Source organism: Nannospalax galili, unplaced genomic scaffold (genome assembly GCF_000622305.1).
Source record: "Nannospalax galili isolate Female #2095 unplaced genomic scaffold, S.galili_v1.0 scaffold100, whole genome shotgun sequence".
Lineage (NCBI taxonomy): Eukaryota > Metazoa > Chordata > Mammalia > Rodentia > Spalacidae > Nannospalax > Nannospalax galili.
This window is the reverse complement of record NW_008352891.1, coordinates 9,817,292-9,831,763: the sequence shown is the minus strand read 5'-3', so window position 1 is coordinate 9,831,763 and position 14,472 is coordinate 9,817,292. Positions and strand designations below refer to the sequence as shown.

Below are 14,472 nucleotides of genomic sequence, written 5' to 3'. Positions count from 1 at the left end.
GGAAGGAAGGAAGATCTCATCTAAGGAAAGACACCAGAGGTTGATCCCTCCCCATCCATGCAGTTTTTTTTTTTTTTTTTTTATGGTGCCAGAAGAAACAAATGTAACATTTCACCAAAACAACTTGTTAAATGTTATATTCACTATCCCAAGTACAGTGCCAGTCTCTGCCTGTCCCTCATGAATTCCCATACACTTCTACACTGCTGTTCTGTAGAATTCTCATAAAAGCTTGAAGGTGGTCTTACCTCACCTGTCAGGGGCCATTTCATAATAGATCTGCAATGAGGGGTCGTGTTACTGATATTATTACTTTTACAAAGGAGACAAGAGTACATTCATTAGTATGTTCTAAAATATTACTCTAAATCAGTAAAATTAAATTATACTTGTCAGAATAAATGAACACTGTACATACCAGTGTTCCTAATTCTTTTAATTATGTTTTTTTTTAACTTGCTGATTTAGGGAATCTGCTAACTCACAGTGGGCCTTTCTGTCACTAATGGCAATGAACCAGGTTGGCCTGTGGTGGGGAGAGGTTGGCATGTCTGGCTGCACTTGACTGAATGATCACATTTGAGATCATCCTATAGTAGAAGAATGTGCTCTGGAAGGACGGTCGAACTCCACTCTGCTCTGGACTTGAGGACCTGGTAAGGTGCTGTCATGACTCCATCATCACTTGTTTTAATGTTGTAAGTTTGCCAATGAGTGCAAAGGACACACAGTGGGGCTAGTTTCAAATCTGTTGCCCTGATACCCTGTCACTCATTCCTCACCCACACTTGTGAGAGTCATGTTGATCTAGAAATAGCCTGGCAGGGTTTTAAGTCTGAGCAGTAGTTACAGGGCAACAATTTTTGATACCTAAGCATTCTCTAGCAGATCTATCTATCATCTCTCTATTTATCATCTATTTATCTATCATCTATCTATATCTGTCATCTATCTATATATTACCCATCTATCATCAATCTCTGTACCAATCTATCATTTATCTGTCCATTATCTGTTTATCTATTACCATCTGTCAATATATGTATCTATAATCTACTTATCTTACAAAAATACCTGTCAATTTTGTATTTGGGCATTTCCACCATTTGAGATATTCTTTTTCGGGCACTGGAGGGTCTAAAACTTGACTAGAGTGTTTTAGAAAGATTTTCTCCTGGCCTCTTCCAAAGCTGGTCCTATGGGCCCACCATCTTCCTCCCTATTCTCTCTCTCTCCCTGTCGGGGGGTCCTCTAGCTGGACACTTTCTAGACAGCAGACATGACTCTGCACAGCCTGGAGCTGGAAGTCCCCAGACCAGGGTTTGAACATGGGTGAGTGTGGGGAGCCTCTCCTGATTTGCACATGGTCATTTTCAGCTGTGCCCTCCAACAATGGAGAGAACAAGCTGTGGCTTTGTCCTCTTCTAACAAAGGCACAAAAGGCTTTGCTGAGGGCTCCACCTTCATGGCTGCATTTTTTTTTTTTTTGTCCATTTATTCTCAGTAATCTCCCAGATGAGGACAAGGCTCAGCATACACAGTTTCGGAGGGTCAACAGTTGGTCCATAACATCTCCCAGGGGACGTGTGACCATGGAGCCTGTAGTGAGAAATATCTTCTTTCCTGCTTTGCTTGTTCAAGCCTTTCTTCTCCTTCCTTGTGTGTTACAAAGTTATTCCCCACAACCTTACACTACCTAGAAAACGACTGCCCATAGATATTTGTCAGATGAACTAGGCTGATTTATTTTATGGAAACTATTAACAGTTTTTGATTGGGATACTGAATTCCTGCTGACCATCAATCTTCATTCTGGCTTCTTCTTGGTTCAGAGTGTTTGTCTGCCTGTCTCAGATCTTCTGAACCAACCAACCTCAGCTCAAGTGCCTGGTTTCCATCTTCCTCTGCATCTTAAAGGTCCCCCCCCACCCTTCTCTGGCCTCCCTTTTCTTTATATAAACTGCATCTAAATGCTCCAGTATCTCCCTCCCTCCACACACCTTGCTTCCTTCCCTGATTATTTTCTCCCTGAAACCACACCAATTAGTTGGTTACAAAGAGAAAATTTTGGGATAAGGAAGCCATCACAGAGACAGGCTGATGACATGGGAATGCACAGGCTTGGAGTCTCTACTGTGGACAGTGAGTGCGGAGGGAGGCGCACCCTTGTCTGGTTTATAGCAAACACTGCACAGTGAATAACAAACACTGTTTTTTAGCTCCATTTGTTTTGTGGTTGCTGTAAACACAGCCTAAATAGCATTATGGCTTTCCAGGGTGTGGCCAGATCTTCCATTGCTGAGGCCGCCAGCTAGGTACGCCTGTAGCAGAAGCTCATGGCCACTCGTATTTGTCAGAGAAGTTATATACATAAAGACATACATACAATAGAGAAGTTACATATGTAGATATAATTATGTATATAAATATGGCATATATACCTATATACATTCATGCATAAGAAGAATGTTGGAAAATATCCAAAGATGAGAATTTTTGTCATTCTGCCCTCAAACAGATGATACTTTGAAAATTGTGATCTATACCATAGTAGATGCAGTTTTCAAAACTCAGAGATTTGACCCTGAGATCCAAAGGTCACTTGGCAGACAGAACCTCGAGGACATCAATTGCACTCTATATCTTTCAGTGGGTACAGGCTTCATTCACAGAGTGTTTGAATCAGATGTTATCCTGCTCAATGTAGATGAACTGCAGGTCATTCTCTGAGTATTTTTTAATTCTTTGAGATAGGGTCTCCTGCAGTCCCAGCTGTCCTGGAACTAGCTATGTAGATCAGACTGGACTCGATTCCACAGAGATTTGCCTGCTTCTGCTTCCCTGGTGCTGGGAGTAAAGGTGTGCGTCATTGCACCCAGCCCTGGCTTTAAGAGCAACCCTGGAAACGAAAGTTGACTATGTGCCCAAAGTGGGCACATGCCCCTAATGGGGCTGTAAATAGTCTCACTTCATCAAGCTTGGAAGGTTGGAGCAAATCTTGCAACAGAGAGGGCAGCAGGGTCTTGGGAGGGGGTAGTTAGACACTTGACTGCTAGGGGAAGAGAGAAGCATTTCCTGAGTCCAGGGCGTGTCCCACACTGTAAGGAACACTCAATCTGTGGCATCTTTATTACACTAGATAGAAAAAACAAACTCTTCTACCATGGGCTTTTGGCCAGATTTACACTACCAGGCATACATTTCACTTTTTAAATAATTTATGTATATGAGTGTTTTGCCTGAATGTTGTAAGTGTACTCATGTCATGCAATGTCTGGAGAGATCAGAAGAGGCCCTCATATCTTCTGGAACTGAAGTTATAGACAGCCATGTGGGTGCTGGGAACCACACCCGGTCTTCTACAAGAGCAGTCAGTACTCTTAACCACTGAGCCATCTCTCCAACCCATGGATTTTATTTGTATTTTTAATAATTAGAAAATTACCTAATGTCTCCTTAAATTGCTGGGGTATGTCTTCTTAGGTGAAGCTTGCATAGGCAGCTCATCAGTGTGAACAAAAGTTCTAAGACCTAGGACATTGTTCTTAGAATCCATGCCTGCCCAGTGCCTCATCCTGAGTTTACTGAGCATTTAGAAGTCTGAGCCATAACGAACTGTTTTAAAAAATTCATGGGAGCTCTCTGTTCCCACTCACCTGGTGCTCTTAGAAGATATATTATTCTAGTTTGTTTCTCCATTGCTGTGACAAAAATACTCTGACCAATACCAACTTGGGGAGGAAAGGGTTCATTTGGTTTACATCTTCCAGGTCACAGTTCATTAGGGAGCCCAAGGTAAGAACTCAGGACAGGAACCTGGGGGTAGGAGCTGAAGCACAGGCCATGGAGGAACCCTGCTTACTGGCTTGCCCCCTTCCCCAGTCCCTGCTCAACCTGCTTTCTTATATAACACAGGCCCATCTGACCAGGAGTGGCACCACTCACAGTGGGCTGGGCCCTCCCACATTACTCAGTAATCAAGAAGATGCCCCGCAGACATGGCCACAGGCCAGTCCAATGGAGGCAATTCCCCAACTGAGGCTCCCTCTACCTAGGTGTGTCAAGTCGACACTAAAGCTATGAGTACATATATTCATCTTCTTGTTCATGGTATTTTAGCATATTTATACATAGAGTACAAAGCAGATATTAATCCCAGGCTTGTCTTATATACTACAGATTTAGTGGAAAGAGGTTCTCACCTTCAGTGAGGTTTACTCAGAGTTTGTGCTATGAAGTAGCCATCTATGCTCATCTAGAGTGTGATGGGATGCGTAAGCCAGTCCATGTGACCCAGATTCCTGAATACCTGGCTTGTGCTTGGTCTCCAGATTGCAATGTACCTTGTCAGTCCCCCAGAATGGGTGGGAACCCCTGCACACAAGAGGTATTTTTCCTTCTTGACACAATGGTCTCCTTCTAAGATGGTTCCTTCAACCCTGCAAGAAAGCTTACATTCTAATTTCTCTTCACAACCCTTTAAGAAACATATACTAATCTCCTGGTACATCACTGCAGAATTGCAAAATCCAACACTGATTCACAACTTCGTGATTTTTTTCTCACACTTCAGAGAGGTAAGAGAATAACTAGATAATGGGTTCTGTGAGAGGAGACCATAGGTGTCAAAAGCCGAGGCTGGTACCCTGCTGGATATTCTCTATCTTTAACCAATGTGTTCATAGGTATGTGCTTACATCACCTTGTCATTGTAGGGACTGAGGCAGTGTTCAGAGCACTGGCAGATCCTGGGATACTAACTCTTGTCTTTGTCACTTTAGATGACATATCCAGATTCTTAGGAATATGTCACCAGACCTATTATTCATCCATTTATTTATTCAGGAAGCTTGTCTTCAGTGGACCACAAGAGATAGCAACTTTACCTTTAATGGTGCTAAAATCAAGATGAAAAATTGTGTGACTAAAGAGATGTGTAATCAAAGTTGGTGGTGCACACCTGTGATCCTAGCTGAGGAGGTTGGAGAGTGCAAGCCCAGCCTTGGCTAAGGAGTAAGACACTGTCTCAAAAACAAAGGAATGGACAAAATATACATGTGTAGAAAGGATCTTCCAAGGTTTCTCAAGTACAAGAACCTGATTTCTGAGCAGAAAGACTTCAGCCAACTCTTTCTGTGGTGATTTTCAGTGCTAGAAAGGATTCTGTGAAAATATCCTGAAGCACAGCACGGGTTTGATCAACTCCACCTACAGGACCAGAAAGGCTTTGTAAAGGGATCTTATCGAAGAGGGACAGACAGGGACTATAGCTCAGTAGTAGAGAGCTTGCCTGGCACACACAAAGCCTGAGTTCAGTTCCTGAACTGGACATAGTGAGGCATGCCTGCAACAACAGTGCTCAAGAGGTAGAAGCAGAAGGATCAGAAGTTAGTTCAAGGTTATCCTGGGCTACACAACTTTGAGGGCAATGTGGGCACCTGAGACCTTGTCTTAAGAAAAGAGGAAGAAAAATATACCACATCAAGCCCAGGCCAAAAGGATGGGAAATAATACTGCCTGCTTTTGCTGCTTTTCTTTTTAGTGTGTGTGTGTGTGTGTGTGTGTGTGTGTGCGTGTGTGTGTGCGTGCGTGCACGTGCGTGCGTGTGTGTGTCTGTGTGTGTGTGTGTGTGTGTCTGTGTGTGTCTGTGTCTGTGTCTGTCTGTCTTTGTGTATGGGTGAGATTCATGTGCACTTAAGTGGACAGGCCGGAAGTCAACACCAGGTATCCTTTCTCAGTCCTTAGAAGCCATCCAAATAGCTTTGTTTCGTTTTGTTTTCAGGCAGTCTCTCACTGAAACTGGAGCTCTGATTATTTTCTAGCATTACAGGCATAGGTGTCACGCCTGGCTTTTTTGACATGAGCTCTGGGGACTGAACTCAGTTCCTCATGATTACAAGACCTTATCACCTAAGCTTTCTCTCCAAACCTACTGCTTGGTAGTCTCTGGGAGTTTAAGAATTTTGCAATTTTACAAGATAGGGCAGTAAGAGATTTAAAACATGAAACATTTATAAATCTCCCTGTTATTTTTGAAGCAGCTGTGTGTTAAGCCATGCGTTCTGTGCTCCATAATGGTCAGTACACTTACTCCATTATCAGACCTAGAAGGAGGTCTTATCAGATTTTTATAATGCTAAATATGAGGTCTGCTCATTAAATGAAGGGCCTAAAGCCACAGAGTCAGAAAGTGTAGGAGACTAAGTTCCTGTTGGGCAGCCTGTCTTCCTAACTACTACATCTTCTGGAAAGTAAAGAGGACCCTGTTGTCTCATATCAGTTAGAGATGGGCCTTCACTCCCTGTGATTGACAAAGCCTTCAGCATGATTTGCTCTATTTTCATATGGAAGGGCAGGCAGAGGGAGGCAGGAAGTTGATTTTAGAGAGAAGAGTTATAAAACAATTTCAATGGCCAAGTCAAGATATAGTGACATTCTCCCAAAAGCAGAACCAGGAGGAATAAGAGGTCCTGACATTAGAGCTGTTGGGCTGATAGATTTGATGGATTTCAGAAGCAATTAGACATGGCAGAGGGAGAGAGATGAAGGAGAGCCCGTGGTGACTGCCGAGGAGAGAGACATGAATATATGTGGATCTGTGTCAGGCAAACCAGCTGGTAAAAGGGGACTAAAAATTATAGCTAGGCTATTTCTCTCTGGGTTCATCTGCACTCAGATTAAGAGACCGAAAGTCCTCAGTGTCTCAAGAGAGCTAAGGCATCACATGAGAATATCTCTTGGTTATCAGAGAGCTCCTCCCAGTCTCCTCTGGCCCAACTCTGTGCATCAGAGCAATGCTCCCTGCCTATTGGTACTAATGCTTCAGCAGCTGTCACATGGAGTGAAAGAGCTGTGCCCTCTGCCACTGACTCGTCTAACACCTCTGGAGGCTGGAGCCTGAGATCACGGTTGTAGCAGAGTTGGCTGGGGGATGATCTGCAGCACACTCTCCTCTAGCTTTTGGCGCCTTGCTCCTGTCCCTGGAGTTCCCTGCCTTGACCTTGCTGTGGTGCTCTTCCGACGTGTGTACCGGTTTTGGGTGCTCACTGCATTCAATCATGCCTGCATCTTAACTAATCATAGCTACATTGACTCTCTTTCCAGACAAGATCACAAGTACCAAGATATTAACCCATCATTGCTTTAGGAGATGAGATCCATCCCATACCTCCGTTTAAGGTTCACTGTGCATGCATGTTCATAATGACAGGGACATTATTAGACCAACTGCCTGTGTTGGAAGCTGCCACTGATGACAGCATCTACTCACAGCTGTGCTCAGCTGTCACATCTGGTATTTTCTCCAATGGTGGCATTGTCTGACCATGAAATCTGGCACCGTGTTACATCTCAAGTAATCAACTCTCCAGGAGTCCATGGTGGAGCATCTTGCATTTGGCATGACTTGGAAGCATCCTTCTGGTATAGGAGTCATCATAACCTTGGAAGTCGGACCAAAGGACCACTGAGAAGACCCTGCTTGCTTTGACTCTCACTCCTGCTTTCCTGGGAGACAGTAGGCTGGCGAGGACAATGCATATGCAGAGTCAAGGCCACTAAAATCCCCTGGAGAGTATGTCTAAATTCCCTGTTTCCCATCCAATAGTCGGATATACTCTGGAGTACCAAAAAGCACAGAGGCAATGCGTAGAAGAGAGCAGTGGGCAGTCCCTGGTAACGCCGGTGCAGCTTTCCTGTGGTGGTGACAATGTGAGGCTTTTGTCAGGGTGAACAGGTCACAAGGGCTCCACAGTTGTGCATGGAATTACTGCCCTTAGAGGCTGAAGGGACCCCACTGGCCTGAGGAAATATACAAGACACAGCCACTAAAGAACAGACATGGAATTCATTATCTCTTCTCAGCCTCCAGACCTGTAAGCAATGTTTCAGTCACTTCTAAGTTCTGCACAAGGTAAGGTTAAACAGTGCATACACCCAAATGATCTCAATGTCCGGGCCCTGCCTTTCCTTTCTCTGGGTCAATTTTCTTCCAAGCTCTTTTCTATTAGAGTTGCAGTATTTTCTGGATGCAGACAAGTCTACATCTGATTATGAGTTTACTCCCAGACCCAGTGTGTGAAGTTTCTCCTTCATTTAGTAAATATTTACTGGGTATCAAAGCAGGTGTCAAGTTGATTTGCCAGGACTCGATATAATACGTGGTATTAATGTATTAATAGATCTTCAGATCTTCATATTCCATAATTCAGATAGAGTGTTTTTGTATGGTTCCCTGTATGCAATGATCACAGACAAGATTTCTCAAATGAAAGAATATATGTGTTACACGCTACAGCCATGGCTCTACTTTGAGCTGAGGCCATAGAGCCCCCAACTAGCTGTTCCAAGTCATCAAACTAGGAAATTGACATTCTGAGGTGTAATTCACATCTGACAGTGAGACAGTGGCCCCTTCAGTCTCTCACTACACAAAGTCACAATGAAGACATTTGCTTAATAGCCTGGGTTTTGTTCCACTGCTAGCATTTCTCAGATGATTAAATTTTATAAAACCCAATGGAGTTAGAAGTGGTGATCTCAAATAATGATTCACATTCTTATTTCCTAAAGAAACATTAACCATCTTTGCAGGTTTACCTAAAGCCATTGCAGTCATTCTGTGATAACTCGGAAACAATTCTAAGTGGAACAGTGGATCTGAGTCTGGGTGTTGTAGAGTAAAAAGGTGTGATCCAGGTTAGTTATTAAGGCTTATGAATAGAACACAGTGAGCTTTCTGTGAGCAGAGGAGTTTGGACTGGGGCAGGCAGTGGAGTGACCGAGTGGCTGGGCAGATAGGCTGGTGGTGCCCTCACACTGTGATCAGTATTTGCTGGATGAATGATGAATGAATGAATGAATGAATGCAGTAGCAAGTAGAGGATCTCCATCTCCATTGCCACTTTAAAGCGTCTCATCACTTTGAGATCTGTTAGATCCGTGATTCTCTGGCTCCACACCTAGTCATATTCAAAGGCCATCATTTCATGATACACGTGTGAGGGGAAATGCTTTACTGGTAGAGCTGCCACCAGTGAGAGAGGGAAGAGCTCACTGAATCCTCCATGCTGAGGCACATGCTGGCTGCCTGGCATCACCCACGCCATCTGCTCAGGTGGCAGTCTGCCTAATTGCAAGGTGGCCTGACAGTTTAAAAGGACTCTGCATGTCAACTGCATTTGAACTTAGCTAGCTCACCTGCAGAACCCAGAGCATGACAGTCTGAAAATAGTCACCCTGCTGGTGAAAAGCGACTTCAAATGAGGAGATCATGCCTCATTGAAAATGGCCATATTTTTGACAGTGGTAGGTATCTTTCAGATGGCCTTTATTGAATTTACCTTTCCCTAACTGGTGGCTACTGTGGGGATCACATGCCAAGCAGAAGAGAAACAGACACGGTCCATGTTTCGTTCAGGGAGAAACCCTTATACCTTGCAAATACTAAGAATGTCTTGAATGCTCATGCTTGAAAACAAATACAGCAAGAGCCCTGAATCCCTGCACTGTCTTCTTGTAATCACCAAACTTCTGTCACACTGAAACTCAGTTTGTCTTTTGGGAAAGTTGCAGAGGGAAGGTTGAGGTGAGTGGATCTATTTACCTTCTGGAAACATCATGAAAAGATCCAACATAAGCACCAAAGAGTATATGTAGATCGTAAAACAGAAAGTGACAGCTTGGAGATACATGTTTAAGCCTAGAGCTGATGACCACAGACTATAAAGGAAATTCTAGGATGTCAAAATAATTATTCCTAACCAGATAGATAGTGAACGCAGAGCTAAGAGCAAGACCCAGGGTCCTTGACTCTCAGAATATACTTTGCTGTCCTAATGTTTTAACTAGTTAAATAAAGGACCTAGTTGGAGTAGTGTGTGTAGTTTTTTATTTTCCCGTCCTTTTACTGGTTGGTTTGGAGTGTCCATTGGCCATCCACTCAAATATTTCATCAATAGAATACAATAGTGTGTGTGTGTGTGTGTGTGTGTGTGTGTGTGTAAAGCTGTATGTACATGCGTGTGGAAATGTGGATGCCAGAGGTTGATGTCAAGTGTCCTCAGTCACTCCCCACCCTAAGTTTTTGAGATAGACTCTCTCACTGAACCTGGAGTTCACTAATTCAGTTTGACTGGCAGGCTAGCGAACCCCAAGGGATTATCCTGTCTTCCTCCCTCCCTACTCAGCACCAGGACTGTAGATGTCCTGTGCTGTCAAGCCTGTCTTTATATGGAATATTTTGAAGATTTGGTGGCCTTTATCTTGTAATCAAAGTCCTTGAAATAGTTAAGCTGATAAGTAAATCATTTGCTTTGATTAAGCAATCTCTGCTTTCACCCAAGATCTCATTATCCCTCTGCCTTTGAGGCTCCGTATCCTCAATAGCTCAATACTGAACTCATAGTGGAGCTCAATAATAATCTAGCCTGAACACAGAATAAAGGGGAGAGGTGAAGACGACAGCAGTGGACAGTGAAGAGAAGGAGCACTGGGAACAGATGTGGATATGACTGATGACGACTTTTAACATAAATTGCAAGATTTTGAGAGCTATCTTCGTTTACCGTCAATCACGTCATTCTTTGAATGGACACGTGCCCCTTCATAAGTGACTATCTGTGAGGAGGTTGGGCTGACATTGACACATGATATAGGAAACAATTTATGTTCTTCTAAGTGTTGTCTTTGAACCTGATTATCGTTTGCTTCCTCCACCTAGTCCCTGTTCCAGAATTGACAGTTCTTGGTCATGTTTAAGCCCTCGAACAAACTCTTTTCCAATTATTAAAATTTCTGCTCTGGGCTGGATGAACCATTTGGTTTCACATCTATATTGAAATACTACTGGTCCCAGTTGATGTGTGATATAGGGCTTCTACCCTCCACAGGAAGCAGGATGGGAGGCCCTGTCTTCTTCATCTCATGCTGATTCTGGGTTATTAGCTCTGGTTCCTCCACAGGAGGAAGGCAAGCACCATGTCTGAGGGGATTGGAGACTTCTGTGTGCAGATTCCAAACGCAGGCTTAGCCACTTTGAAACAAATGCGAGGTCTGTTTAACTGCTCTCTTCCTGTTCTCCATCAGACCCGGTGATGCACCAGTTCTGGTGTGGTGCACTCGCTGTCTTCCCTCCATCTGTTCTCCTAGGGGTCTTCTCTGGCCACCATGATGTCTGGCTTCTCCAGAATCTCGAAGTGGAGGCACTTGTGAAAGGAAATGTAAATCTTACCACTGAGGGTAAGGCTTCCTCCAAGAGACACACAGAGGTACTGTTGTGACTGAGAGGCCCCTCCTTGTGATGTGCTGACACCCATGATGGAACTACACCCGACTTCCAATGGTCATGAGGACTCCACACCCTAGGGGATATTATGGCACCTCCTGAGAACTCTTCATGTTTCACTTGGGAAAGAAGCTGGCAACTCCATGTTTACCTCTCAGCGTGTTAGAAGCTAACTGCAGCTGTTGTGGGGAATGAGTTGGCTCAGTGTCTTCTCTTACGGAACTGAGGAAAGTGCCTCGTGGTGTAGATGCAGAGGTGACCTCTGTGGAGGACCTGTGCCTGTCCGTCTCTCTTTCTAGCCCTGGTAAGTTTCTAGCCTCCTTTAAATAAAGTTTGAAATCAGGTGATAGATCTTGTATTTCAGCACAAGCTCAGACCAGTTAGAATTCCTGTGAAGAATGAACCTGTGGGAGAGATGAGCCTCTGCAAGGTATGAGCCTCTCTGCCTGTGTAGAAAATGAGGCTGGATCAGTTGCATTCTCAGTACCTGGAAAGCTCTGATCTTAATATGTTCCTAGGTATTTCTGTAGAAAGCAAACTTACAATTACAGGTGCACTGTATGCAGTTGTGTAATTTCGTAGTAAAATGACTTATTCCCCATCATTAGTACTCGCTGATGCTTAATGTTTCCCAGTACTGTTTTTTTTTTAAATATATAAATGGTAGTTCTCTCTAGAAAATAATGCAAAAATAAGAATTTTAACTTTCTCTGAAAAGATTCAGCATTGTCTTCTTAAGGTTTATGGCCAGACAAAGAGTCAGTTGGTTTCTAGAAGATAAACTTTGGTCCTGCTTTGACTAAAGAGCTTAACAGTGTTAGAGGAGGATGGAGCTGTCAGGGCCAGGTGAGGGCCACAGAGCTCACTTCCTGCTCTGTTAATGTCCACACATAGCAAGTCAGTTATGCACTGCAGTCTCTTGTGCAGAAGAACGGAGTGCAGTGTAACTCAAGAGGCTGTATAAGGGTTTATATGACGTGTCCAGATACAGTCCTGACTAGCACAGAAAATCTGTTTCTTAATCCAGGAAAGTGTTACTTGTTTTTCATTAAAATTAGATTTGTATGTCCATAAAGAATCTAATGTATTTAATCTTATGTATTTAATATTTTGCAACACACACAACTCATATTTGGCTCACAAAAACTGGAGTGAATTTCTTCTCCCTGTGTTATAGGTGGGGAAATAGGCTATGGATTTCTACAGAATAGGTGAGACCTTTTCTTCAAACGCAAGTCACCCAGCCAGAGTTTTTGTCTCAGATCCTGACAAGAGAACACAATCCCTCTGCGAGGCTCTCGTGTCTGTGAGTGCTGTCTGGGTCGATTATCGTCACCTGGCCAGGGCCCCTGCTCTCACAGGGAGGCCATGTCAATAAGCCAAGCCATCCAAGACTTCATGTGGCTGCAATTAGGCCCTTTCCTGCAGGCGCTGAGAATCTGGACACATTGTGGATCAACCCACCCCACTGAGAAGGTGGGTGAGCAGAGAGAGCAAGAGAAAAGAGCTTGCCAGGGTCCAGGAGACACAGCTGAACTCGGCCTTCTTCTCTTCAGCCGTGATTTTTATTATGCCCTATCGATTTTCCTGTTATTTCTCATTTTTTGAGCAGAGTAGCTTGAAGCAATAGTGGTAATAAAGCAATGTTGCTGTCACTCATCAGTCTTTCTCACCCCCACACGTGTTCCTCCCATCATACATGCACAAGTACATGCACTCTTCAGGGTGAACTTTACAAACACACGAAATAAGACTAGAGTTTCTAGAGCAGCCAGAGGACCTTGCCTTTCTAGTCAAGGACATTTAGCACTGTGCTTAGACTGAAATGAAATGGCTTGTCTTGTACACTGATCTGCACATGTCCCTCCCCAGCAGGAAGCCCTGTGGATCCAACACTTAGAATTTCAATTTGTAGGTACTTTTCATAGCACTCTGAAGTTTTTTTTGCTAGGTTGTGTGATGGTTGAACAGCACCTGTAGCCAGGCATGGTGGCACACACCTGTAAATCCTACACTTGGGAGACCAAGGGAAGAAAGAGATCAAGAGTTCTAAGGCAGCTTAGTTATATATCAAGACTCTTATCTTTTTTAAAAAAGGAGATGGGAAAAGGAAAAGAAATAAATACAGCTGCAGAAGAAACGAAGAGTGGCAGATTTGGTGTGATCGTCATCCATTCTAGGGGTAAAAAGGAAAGCTGTGCTGTAACTCAAAGATAAGATCCAAGTATACCCCAATGTACATTCCAGATGACCACAGAACTGTGACCAGCGTGGGGTATCATTGCCATGGTGAGTTTGAGTTACGTAGCTTGGTGACCTTAGGAAAGGGAGACTGTGAGAGCCAGGGTTGGCCTGAACAGACAAGAGTCATCTTCAATACAGAGATCCAGTGCATGCTGGGACTTTGCACAAGGGCGTGCTCCATTGCTGATTTTGACATAGCTGGGTAAAAGGTCAAGGACTGTGAGGGGCTCCTAGACCTGGGACCAGTCCCAGCTAACAGCAAGAAAACAAAGAGGGATTACAGACTACTTTTCTGAAAGAAACCTCATTACTCCAAGAACAAGGCTGAACCTGTGTGAGGATCCCAAGGGCCATCAAAACACAGCTCCCCCAGCACCTTAACTGTGGTCTTAGGAGATCTTGAGAGGAGATCAAAGCTCTATCCTGGCCGGACTTACAAACTGATGAGCTAATAGATGTTAACATGTGTTCTTTTGATTTTTTTAAAAAAGATGTATTTATTTTTATCTTACGCATATGAGTATTTTGTCTGCAAGTATGCAAGTGCACCATGTGCTTGCAATGCCCAGAGAGGCCAAAAGAGGGTGTGGGATTCCCTGAAACTGGAGTTACAGTTGTGAGCCACCACCATGTGGGTGCTAGGAACAGAAATTGGGTCCTCTGCCAGAGTGGCAAGTGTGCTTAACCCCTGAGCCATCTCTCTAGTTCAACATGTTCTTTTAAAAGAAAGCAGTAATTTATGTTGAGATATAAACTTCACTACTTTAAGCTGTAAGATGGAGTGTTTTTAAAACATCACATTCACAGAGATGTTCACACTTACCATTAGGACATTTGCATCATCCCCAAAGAAACCCCAAATCAGTAGCAACTGCTCTCCACCCATTCACAAAGCACCAATACACTTTTCTGCTGGCATGCACTTGCCAGTTTCTGACATTTCT

At 43.7% G+C, this 14,472-nt stretch overlaps 1 long non-coding RNA gene across 2 annotated transcripts in view; it reads left to right on the top strand.

Moving 5' to 3' along the window:
* The window catches only part of LOC103747642, a 68,714-nt gene extending 54,719 nt beyond the window's left edge, over positions 1 to 13,995 (top strand). For both annotated transcript variants that reach the window (XR_607853.1, XR_607852.1), the window contains 2 exons: positions 11,149 to 11,588; positions 12,462 to 13,995. This is a non-coding gene — a long non-coding RNA (uncharacterized LOC103747642). The remainder of the gene's footprint in view (positions 1 to 11,148; positions 11,589 to 12,461) is intronic.
* Positions 13,996 to 14,472: the final 477 nt, after the last annotated feature.